We start from the raw sequence: 10,891 nt of genomic DNA, 5'->3' as shown, positions 1-10,891 counted from the left end.
CATGATCTGGAGGTTTGTGAGATAGAGCCCCACCTCAGGCTCTGTGCTAACAGGACGGAGCCTGCTTGGGATTCTCTCCCTCTGTCTCTCTCTCACTTCACCCCCAGATCACATGCATACATGCGCACGCACTCTCTCAAATAAGCTTTAAAAGAAAGTTTAGGGCGCTTGGGTGGCTCAGTCGGTTAAGCATTTGTACCAACTGACTGACTGACTGACATCTGCCTGACTTCAGCTCAGGTCCTGATCTTGCAGTCAGGGAGTTCAAGCCCCGCATCAGGCTCTGTGCTGACAGCTCAGAGCCTGGTGCCTGCTTTGGGTTCTGTGTCTCTTTCTCTCTCTGCCCCTCCCCTGCTCATGCTTTGTCTCTCAAAAAAATAAGTTAACATTAAAAGATTTTTTTTAAGTTTATTTTTTTTTAATGTTTTATTTATTTTTGAGAGAGAGAGAGACAGAGCACAAGTGGGAGAGGAGCAGAGAGAGGGAGACACAGAATCCGAAGCAGGCTCCAGGCTCTGAGCTGTCAGCACAGAGCCCGACGCGGGGCCCAAACTCGGACTGTCAGATCATGACCTAGCTGAAGTCGGATGCCCAACCAACTGAGCCACTCAGGTGCCCCAATTTTTTTTAAAGTTTAAATTTAAAAAAGGAATCAAGGCAGCTGCATTTTCTTGAGTTCTCACGGTCACTTGTCTCTGCTTCTCTCTACATGATGGTTTTTACTTGCAAAAAGTATAGCCTTTCAGGGCTATATCAACAATTCATTTCAATTCCAGAAACCAAGTGAGCAGTGTCCTAAGCTCCTGAAGAGAATATGATTGATCCAACTTAGTTAAGCACCTGCCTTTGATCCAGTCAGCTCTGGCTAGGGGGCTACTGTCATTACTAAATGACATAGTAATTTAGTATCCACATATCCGAAAGGCCCCCTCCCTTAGTTGGGGAGGTAGTTCTCAGAGAAGGGGAGTACAGGCTAAACTAATAGTCCAAAGATCTACAACTAACTATTGATATTTGTATGAAAATTATGTATAAAACAAACCCTTCTTAGGTCAGCTATTTTGTTACAGTTTGACCCTTTGAATTGGCAAGCAAGAGATCTACCCAGGTTACTTTAGTTAATGAAAGTTTGAGGAAACATAATGGTAAAGTAAGCAAAGGAAGGCACCTCCGTCTGGGCTTACAGAGAATCAGGATACCATTTTGAATATGACTTAGCTCTAGTTGCCAGTCAGCTATTCAGATGACAAACAAGAACTTCAGTAGTCACCCCTTAGAAGTGGGCTTTCCAGGGGCACCTGGATGGCTCAGTCAATTAAGCATCCAACTTTTCATGTCAGTTCAAGTCATGATCTCACAGTTGTGAGGTCGAGCCCTGTGTCAGTCTCCACACTGGGTGTATAACCTGCTTGGGATTCTCTCTCCCTCTGCCCCCTGCCCCAAAAGTAGGCTTTCCAAAGTCCCCCATCTGTAGTAGGCTGAAAATGTCCCCTGAAGGTAACAGGTTCTAATCCCTGGAACTTATAAATGTTACTTTGGTAAAAGGATCTTTGCAGATGTAATTATGTTGCAAGTAGTAAAGGATTATGTTAAACATAATCATAGTAATTGTGTACCTGCTTTTTTTTTTTTTTTAAGTTTATTTTGAGAGAGCAAGTGGAAGCAGCTAAGGGGCAGAGAGAATCCCAAACAGGCTCTGTGCTGTCAGCAGGGAGCCCTACACAGGGCTCGATCTCATAAACCATGAGATCATAACCTGAGCCGAACTCAAGAGTGCTATGCTTAACTGACTGAGCCACCCAGGACCCCTTATTAGACTGTAAGATGCTTGAAGGCAAGAATTCTGCCCTGTTAGTTTCAGAACTTACAGTCTGGTCTATCCTGGATCCCTTCAACTTATACAAACAGTACTCATTAAATCTTAAATGAATCAAAGGAGGTCCAGAAATTATAAATATTAAGTATATAGAAACAAAAAAGGTCAACTGAAAGGGAGCTGGTGGCAGGGTTGCCTGGCAACCAGACTGAACCCTTTGCTTGTGTTTCACGTTATTTTTAAGACCAGCTGTCAGGGCTACACATGGTTCTCCCGACCAGTACTCAATTTACAGACACCCAGACATGCTCATTTCATATTTGATGTTCCTTCTCCATATTACAATCATTTTGTGGTCCAGGATAGACCATGCTGAGGCTGATGGCAGTGGCACCCAGTTGCTTCTCCCCGCCAAGAGCAAAAATACCTTTAGGATTAATCAATCACCCTTTGGCAGAATCATGTATAATCCTGGTGCCTTAACCTATGAACAGATCTCCCTTGACCTCAGTTTTTCTATTTATAAGCAGATAATTAGTGGAAACAGATTAATATACTGCACAAGTGCTCTGTGTGTGTGTGTGTGTGTGTGTGTGTGTGTGTGTGTGTGTGTGTGTTTGGTTTTCTGAACTATTTGATTTAAAAAATTTTTTAATGTTTATTTACTTTTAGATAGAGTGTGAATGGGGGAGAAGCAGAGAGAGAGAGAGGGAGACACAGAATATGAAACAGGCTCCAGACTCTGAGCTATCAGCACAGAACCTGACGCAGGGCTTGAATTTGGGACTGGGGAAATCATGACCTAGGCCAAAGTCAGATGCCACCCAGGCTCCCTCTGAACTATTTGAAAGTGAGATACCATAACACTTATCTCAAAATACATCAGCACACGTCTCCTAAAAAAGACACTTTCCAATAAAACCATAATCCTAATATATCTAAGAAATTTAGTAACAATTTCATTCTTGCTCTTGGCCAGTCAATTTTGACTAATACCATTCTTACTGTGCCAAAGTCTGGTGGTAGGAGAGGGTGGCAGCCAGAAGTGCAAAAGATGGGCCCCTCAGCCCTGGGAACAAGAGGATCCTTGTGGTACAGTCTGGTGTCTGAGCAGAAAGGCGTCTCCTTTGTATACAACCATCTTCCTGTGGTGTGCCTCTAGTGAAGAAGATTGCCCCTTCCACTGGGCTAAAGTTCATTTTAGAGACTAGACTGTCAGACCAGAGGATACTGGGAGAGTGAAGATAGGAGTCTGCTGGAGTGAACAAAGTACTCTGCTATGGCCACCACCATTAGGACCATATGGCAGCCAGAGGAGTGGGATTTAATCTAGGCCCAAGAGAGAATGTGGAAGAAATTCAGAACACCTCCCCAACACCAGGAGAGCCTGTTATACCCTGGTACTCTTGGTGAAGGAAAAGTCTGGGCTGATATTTAATAGAGCCTCCTTAAGGTCCTCCTCTATAGCCATAAAATACATTTGGGGGGAGTGATTCTCCACTTGGGCATAATTTTTCTGTAATCATTCTAGGCAATGATTGAAGAAGCATCCAGAGCATGGAGTGGTCAAGTAAAAACAATGACTTATAAATATTGACGCAACAGGTCACAGGTAGGCCTGAAAATTGAGTGGATCTTTGAAAGTTTATTTAGTTAATTGGTTTAATCTTAGGATTTCTACAAAGTATACCATCAAATATGTAATTATGAAATACAATGAAAGAGTTTGTAAGAATTGTTATGTCTTCTGAGTCCATAGACTAAACAAAATCTGCATCTACTTCTCAAACCTGAATTTACTCATAAATAACCATATGTTGTACTGTCAGGAGTTCAATTATTAGATTCATTAAGTATTACATCTGGGAGGTACAACATTGTTAATTTTGTTATAAGCCAATGTGTGGCTAGATAAGTGCAAACATTATTTTATTACAAATTATAATAGTAAGTAAACTGGTTCAGCCACTATGAAGAACAGCATGGAGATTCCTCCGAAATTAAAGGTAGACCTAGGGGCGCCTGGGTGGCTTAGTCGGTTAAGTGTCTGACTTCAGCTTAGGTCATGATCTCACAGTCTGTGAGTTTGAGCCCCACGTCTGTGCTGACAGCTCAGAGCCTACAGTCTGCTTCAAATTCTGTGTCTCCCTCTCTCTCTGCTCTTCCCCTGCTCATGGTCTCCCTCTCTCTTTCAAAAATAAACACTAAAACAAACAAAAAAACTTTTAAAAAAAGTAGAACTACCATATGATCTTGTTATCCCACTTCTGGATATGTATCCAAAGGAAATGAAAACACATTATTGAAGAGACATATGTACTCCCATTTTTATTGTAGCATCATTCACAATAGTCAAGATACAGAAACAACCTGGGTGTCCAGCAAAGGATGAATGGATAAAGAAGATGTGGCGGCATATGTGTGTGTATACACACACGTGCACACACACACATTTATATACATACGAATATAATGTAATACTATGCAGCCATGAGAAAAGAAATTCTGCCATTTGCTATGACATGGGTGGACCTTGAAAACATGCTAAATGTGATAAGTCAAATAGAGGAAGACAAATTCTGTATGTTATCTCTTATATGTGGAATTAAAAAAAATTGTAAAAGCAGAAAGTGAAATGGTTATGAGGGGTTGGTGGAGTAGGGGAATGGTACAGATGTTGTTTAATAGAAGTTAACAGATGAATGTATCATGTCATAGGGTATTTTTGGCTTAAAAAAACTAATTAAAAGTCTTTTAAAGTAGGTATATTTAAAAAAAAGAACTCGGGGGGCTCCTGGGTGGCTCAGTCGTCCAACTTCAGCTCATGTCATGATCTCACTGTTCCCAGGTTTGAGCCCTGCGTCAGGCTCTGTGCTGACAGCTCAGAGCCTGGAGCCTGTTTTAGATTCTATGTCTCTCTCTCTCTGTCCCTGCCCCTCCCCCACTCATGCTCTGTCTCTCTCTGTCTCAAAAATAAATAAACGTTAAAAAAATTAAAAAAAAAAAACGGGGTGCCTGGGTGGCTCAGTCAGTTAAGTATCCAACTTTGGCTCAGGTCACAATCTCGCGGTCCATGAGTTCGAGCCCCGCATCGGGCTCTGGGCTGATGGCTCGGAGACTGGAGCCTGCTTCGGATTCTGTGTCTCCCTCTCTCTCTCTGCCCCTCCCCCATTCATGCTCTGTCTCTCTCTGTCTCAAAAATAACTAAACGTTAAAAAAATTTTTAAATAAATAAACATTAAAAAATGTTTTTAATTCTGTAAATCTAAAATTGATAAACTGAGAATGCATGAACCAAGTGATGCATGTAATTCAATTAGAGAAATGTCTTATAATTGAGTCACTGCTCTGCCCAAGGTAGCATCAACTTGCCAAATACAAAGAACCTCCTCTAAAGCAATTAGTGCCAAATTCATGTGAGAGGTAATTTAGTTTCAGCAAAACAGCATCAGCCATTATAATAAAATAATGTTGACAGTTTATTTTATTAGCTATAATTTGGTTTGTATTTAATATGTAGGGTTTTTTTGAGTTTATTTATTTTGAAAGAGAGAGAGAGCAAGTGAGTGAGAGTGTATGCCCAAGAGCAGGGGAGGGGGAGAGAGAAAGAGAGAGAATCCCAAGCAGGCTCTGCACTGTCCGCGTGGAGCCCGATGGCAGGGCTTGAACTCACAAACTGTGAGTTCATGACCTGAGCCCAAACCAAGAGAAGGATGCTTAACTGACTGAGCCACCCAGGCACCCAATATGTAGGTTTCTTTTGATTTTATGGTCACATAAGAGTTATAAGAAGTCTATACCTAATGTTGGATTTGGACATATTTAAGCAACATTATACTAAAACGTCATTTCCGTATAACAAGTAATTACTAATCAATCCTAGAAGTCTCATAATTTTTTCTTTTAAAACCTTACAGTACTCAAGCTTAAAGGAATCTACTTGTAGACAGAATCCTGAAAATCTTCTTGAGTGACCTTTAGCATCTTCATATGAGACTAGGACTAAGTGATGTTGCTGGGGAATGTGGGGAAATAGCAAGGGTGGAACCCATAGTTTGCTGTGGGAGAGGATATTTTGGAGAAGCATAGATTGTTCAGAATAAATTCTAAAGTAGTCACATAGGAAAACTAGTCATATTATCAGTGGAAAGTATTAGAGTATTAGAGTCAAGAATGAAGCCCAAGTTTTTGGTTTCAGTGACTGGGTGGATCCTACGGCCGTAATTTCAGGTAGTGAGCACAAGAGGATGGGCAGGTTTGACTACTTAGACCTACCTAATCTGCCCTGACTGGCCCTTGCCATTCTGGTGTCATGACCATCATCTCCAAAATGGCATATAGGTGTTGTTATTAGTTAGGAGTCTGGTTGCACTGGAGAGGTCGGGGTGATTTGGAATCTTACTGGACTCCTTAAGCCAGAGTGGGAACTAGGCAGACATTTTCTCTTTGTTTCCCTTAAACCTTTTACTCTTAGACTTGCTCCTTTCTTAATAATATGCTCTAATTTTCTAATTGATGTTACTGCTATTCATGAAGCATTACTTTTGTTTGGTTCTTAGAATTTTCAAGATTTTCCTTTCCTGCATTGCTCTGTAGAGGTTCAGCGCCCTCTAGAGACATAATCCACAATTTTCCTGGTTGTCAGAGATTTTGATAGCCTCAAATTAGTCAAATAACTTGATTCATCCCTACCTGAACTTTCTTGGTAATAACAAATTCTTCATGGCTCTAAGTAACCATTTTTTAAATTTAGATATCAATTTAAAATTTAAAATTATTTTTTGGTCTACTTAGACCCCTTTAAAATTATATTTTGAACTTTCAAAAGTTTAAAAAATTATTTTCCAAAAAACATTATTTTCCATGGTTATAGAATCCTTGGTTATTATTTCTGAAATGTCATTCAGCTCTATTATCCTACCACATATTTTCATTGTCTATGATATTCCCATCATTAGATATGGCTGTTTCTTCAAAGGATGACTTTTTCTTCAAAGCTTGTGTCCTCTGAGATGAAGGTGTCTTCATAATTTTAACTGCAAATCAGATTCACCAATGCAGATTTTTAAAATATCCAGATGTCTGGGTCCTATCCCACAAAACCCAATTCAGCACTGATTATAAAGGTTAAATATGTTGCAGGTCAACTCACCCTCCAAAATTACCAAATAATTTGGGGACACCAGGCTGGCTCAGTCAGTGGAGCATGTGACTCTTGACCTCAGGGTTGTGAGTCTGACCCCATGTTTGGTGAAGAGATTACTTAAAAACAATATCATTAAAAATATACTAAATAATCTGAATGAAATATTTTTAATTGATTTGCATGCCTGTAAGAATGGCTAAAATAAAAAATTTGGTGACAACACCAAATGCTGGTAAGGATGTGAAGAAATTAATCTCTCATCTGTTGATGGTGGGAATGTAAAATGGTACAGATACTCTTGGAAAACAGTTTGCATTTTCCTATAAACAAAATATGCCAGAACCATATGAGCCAGCAGTTGTTCTCCTGGGCATTGAAACATACGTTCACGTAAAAACCTGTGTACGAACATTTATAGCAACTTTATTCATGATAGCCCCAAACTCGAATTAGCCCAGATTCCTTACACAGATAAATGGTTACACAATCTGCGGCATATCCATACTGTGGAATACTACTGAGAATAAAAAGGAACAAACTATTGATGCATGTAGCAAACTGGATTTCATGTGTATTTTCAAGCTTATTGTCATGAATTTGTTTATAATATCCTCTTTTACTGTTCTTGTCAGGAGTTTTTTAATATTTATAGCCCTTTCAAAGAACCAATATTTGTCTTTGATAATCCTTTGTTTTCTGTTTATTTGTTTTTTGTTTAATTCCCACCCTAATTGTATTTCCTCCATTCTGCTATCTTTAGGTTTAATTTGCTCTTTTTCTAACACTTTGAGATGGATGCTTAGTTCATTGATTTTTTAGCCCTCCTCCTTTTTGGTGTATATGCATTTAAGGCTATAAAATTTCTTCTAAGTATGGCTTTAGCTATATCCTTCTAGTTTCATATGCCATACTCATTAACTTCCAATATAACATTTTTTTCAATGTAACATTTTAAATTTTCATTGTGATTTATTCTTTGATACATGGATTATTTGGAAACATGGCAAATATTGACACATTTCTCCCTGATATTGGGCACAAGAGATGAAGGATATGTTCACCATTATTTCTATTTGACATTCTACTGGAGGTCCTAGAAAGTACAATATGATAAGAAAAAGAAATTAAAGCCATAAGATTAGAAAGTAAGAAGTAAAACAATTATTTATAGACATGATTCTGTATGAAGAAAATCAAAAGAATCTAGAGATGGATTGCTAAAATTAAAAATGGATTTAGTAAGGTTGTTGAATAAAAAGATAAATATACAGGGGCACCTGAGTGGCTCAGTTGGTTGAGCATCTGACTTCGGCTCAGGTCACGATCTCACAGATTGTGAGTTCGAGCCCCACATCGGGCTCTGTGCTGACAGCTTGGAGCCTGAAGCCTGCTTCAGATTCTGTGTCTCCTTCTCTTTCTGCCCCTCCCCTGCTTGTGCTCTGTCTCTCAAAAATAAATAAATGTAATAATAATAAAAAGTTGACAGTACCTAGTGTTAATGAAGCATGGAGTAACTGGGACTCACGTACATGAGCATGAAAGTTGGTACAACTATTTCGCAAAATTAATTGGCAATATGTATAAACCTGACTATATGCATAATCTATCCAGCAATTCCATTTCTAGACATATGCCCAACAGGAGTTCATATACCAAAAGACATGTATAAGAGTGTTTATAACAGCATTATTTACAATAGCTCCAAAATGGAAACTACTCAAATGTCCAACAGTAGAATATATAAGTAAATTGTGATATATTCAGTTATATAATACCATATAGAAATAAGAAGTGAGCTAAATATTTCACTCAACAATAAGCATGAATCCGCAAACATAATATTGAGCAAAAAGGGAGCCAGTCAAAAAATAACACACACATCTAGCCATGACAAAGTAACTGGTACCAGACTAAACCTCCTGTCATACACAACTGGATAACTGTACCATAAATGTGAAATAGTTATTCTCAGTCATTGGACCAAGGCAGCACAGGACAGTCATTACTGAGAGAAGGGGGAACAAAATGAAGTGAGTCCTACGGTTTCCTTAGCTTTCTTCCTGATGTCATTTACCAAATATCAGCATAGGAAGGAGGATCCCAAGCAAGGCATGGCAGACTTGATGATCTGAGGAGAAAAAAGAGCCTGTAGAGACTGAGACAGCTAAAAGTTATAAAGCAGAATACCAGAGAGATGGGAACTATACAGAGAATGAGATTCAGAAATCTGCACAGGAGTTTCCCTGACTTTGGTCAAATACAAAGCTGTACAAGAGTAGAATGAGACCCTATGAGGCTGAGCAAAGAAAACCTACTGGAGAACTGCAAGCTGGAGAACTGCAAGGTCTCATCAGAGAGACCTTGGTATTAACAGATCTTGTTGGGAGACTGGTGTTGAGAGACTTTGATGACCTGATGCATTCAGTAGGACTAAGTTAGACCTATAGAAAAGGCTACTCTAGAGCTATCATCACAAAGCTTACAAATAGGGGTGCCTGGGTGGCTCAGTTAAGTGACCGGCTTTTGGTTTCAGCTCAGGTCATGCTCTCACATTTCGTGAATTTGAGGCCCACATCAGCGCTATGTGCTGACAGTGTGGAGCCTGCTTGGAATTCTCTCTCCCTGTCTCTCTCTGCCCCTCCCCTACTCGTGCCCTCTGTCTAAATAAATAAACAACGAAATAAAAGAAAAAGACGAAACAAACAACAAAACCCAGAAAGGTTAAAAACAAGCCTTGAAAGGACCACTCTGATTTATACTAAATAGCCTACCAAAATGAAATTCAATATTTAAAAAAATTTTTTTAATGTTTATTTATTTTAGAGAGAGACTCATACAGAGTGTGAGTGGGGGTGGGACAGAGAGAGTGAGACACAGAATCCGAGGCAGGCTCCAGGCTCTGAGCCGTCAGCACAGAGCCTGACTTGGGGCTTGAACTCATGAACCATAGTTCATAATCTGAACTGAAGTTGGACGCGTAACCAACTGAGCCACTCAGGCGCCCCTAAAACTCAGCATTTTAAAAGGAACACAACAAAATCCATAAATTCAACAATGTAACAGACGTAATGACCCGAATCCAATCAAAATCACTAGATAATGGCAAGAATAGGCAAATTTATAGAGATAGGAAGTAGATTTGTGGTTGCCTAGGGCTGGGGGGTGAAAGGATTGGAGAGTGACTGCTAATGGCATGGTATTTCCTTCTGGGTGAATGAAAATGTTCTAAAATTAGATTTGGTGATGGTTGCAAAACTTTGTGAATATACTAAAATCTATTGAATTGTCACTTCAAATGGGTGACATTTTAAAAAAATCCTCTAGATATTGAAGAATCAAGAAAATGACCTATATTTAGGAGAAAAATTAGTCAGGAGAAACAGAAGTTTATATGAAATATATGATAGAATTAAATGACATTTAGTGTCTGTTTTTATATTTATTTATTTAAATATTTTTATCTTTTTTTTTGTTTTAAGTAATCTCTACCCTCAATGTGGGGCTCAAACCCATGACCCCAAGATCAAGAGTCACATGTTCTACTGACTGAGCCAGCCAGGGGCCCCTAAAATCTTTTTTTAAAAGAGCTATTATAAATGTTGTAATAAATAATGTAATATAATGTAAATAATGTATATAATGTAAATAGTGTAAGTAAATAAATGTAAGGAGGGGCTCCTGGTAGCTCAGTCAGTTAAGCGTCTGACATCCGCTCAGGTCATGATCTTGTGGACGGATTTCAGCTCCAGTCATGATCTCGTGGTTCGTGCGTTCCAGCCTTATGTCACTCTCTGTGCTGACAGCTCAGAGCCTGGAGCCTGCTTTGGATTCTGTGTCTCCCTCTCTCTCTGTCCCGCCCCCACTCATGCTCTGTCTCTCTGTCTCTTTCTCAAAAATAAATAAACATTAAAAAAAATTTTAATAAATAA

This window comes from Panthera tigris, chromosome C2 (assembly GCF_018350195.1).
Source record: "Panthera tigris isolate Pti1 chromosome C2, P.tigris_Pti1_mat1.1, whole genome shotgun sequence".
Lineage (NCBI taxonomy): Eukaryota > Metazoa > Chordata > Mammalia > Carnivora > Felidae > Panthera > Panthera tigris.
The sequence above is the reverse complement of the archived record's forward strand: the minus strand, read 5'-3'. Positions refer to the sequence as shown.